This window comes from Sinocyclocheilus rhinocerous, unplaced genomic scaffold (assembly GCF_001515625.1).
Source record: "Sinocyclocheilus rhinocerous isolate Xijiao unplaced genomic scaffold, SAMN03320098_v1.1 scaffold692, whole genome shotgun sequence".
Classification (NCBI taxonomy): Eukaryota; Metazoa; Chordata; class Actinopteri; order Cypriniformes; family Cyprinidae; genus Sinocyclocheilus; species Sinocyclocheilus rhinocerous.
In genome coordinates, this window is record NW_015638954.1 from 601,575 (window position 1) to 602,396 (window position 822).

General features: G+C 36.6%; 1 protein-coding gene across 1 annotated transcript in view; it reads left to right on the forward strand.

Moving 5' to 3' along the window:
- Positions 1 to 822, forward strand: part of LOC107750312 (collagen alpha-5(IV) chain-like) — a gene marked incomplete at its 3' end in the record, with an annotated part of 39,311 nt that overhangs the window by 31,275 nt on the left and 7,214 nt on the right. The window lies entirely within an intron of this gene.

An 822-nucleotide genomic window follows, 5' to 3' on the forward strand; every position in this document is an offset into this window, starting at 1 on the left:
ACTTTTCAAAATCACGTTTGTGTCCCCCCCACTTTCAAATTCGTTTGTTATGATTTTTTAACCGCACGCCGTCATTGCCTCGGAGGAGCAGGACCGCGCAGGGCACAGGCGCGCGCGTCCAGGAACGTCGCGTGCACACTCTAAAAATAGCTCACTGAAAGTTCTAATGGGATTACTGTCAGACTTTCAAAATCCTTCATCACTGATCAAGATGATAATAACACAACCACCACAAAAAGCCGATATAAGTACCGCCTTTTACTTTGAGATTGATCTGAAGTTCAATGCAGATTTAAAATAATAAGAAATAGTTTACTGATACTGTTTTTGAAACCAAATCTTCGCATAACTACAGGAAACACTGGCATCTAACAATGTTTTGGAAAAAAATTTAATTAATAAGAAAATAAATAAAAGCATATACATCAACCCAAATACGGTTATAGCATATTTTGCTGCATATAGCTATTCTGTTTACTAAACTCCTGAAACATTGGTGTCTGTTTATATATGATATGACCATAGTTTTCTCGAAAGAAATTGTAAAATGCTCATGAAGTGACTCAGAGCAGTTCTAGAGATTATATTTATGTGTTGTTGTACTCATATATTGAGGCAGCAGAGGCTGAAAACACTGGGAGACACAGAACGTGCAGGATTCATATATTGTCTTTTTGCGGCTTAATATTCAGACACTAGTCCAGGGGTCTCCAACCTTTTTGTGAGTGAGGGCTCCCTGAAGGGATAAAATAGTCTCAAGGGCTACTTGTTTGATATACTCCAATACATATACATATATATATATATATATATATATATATA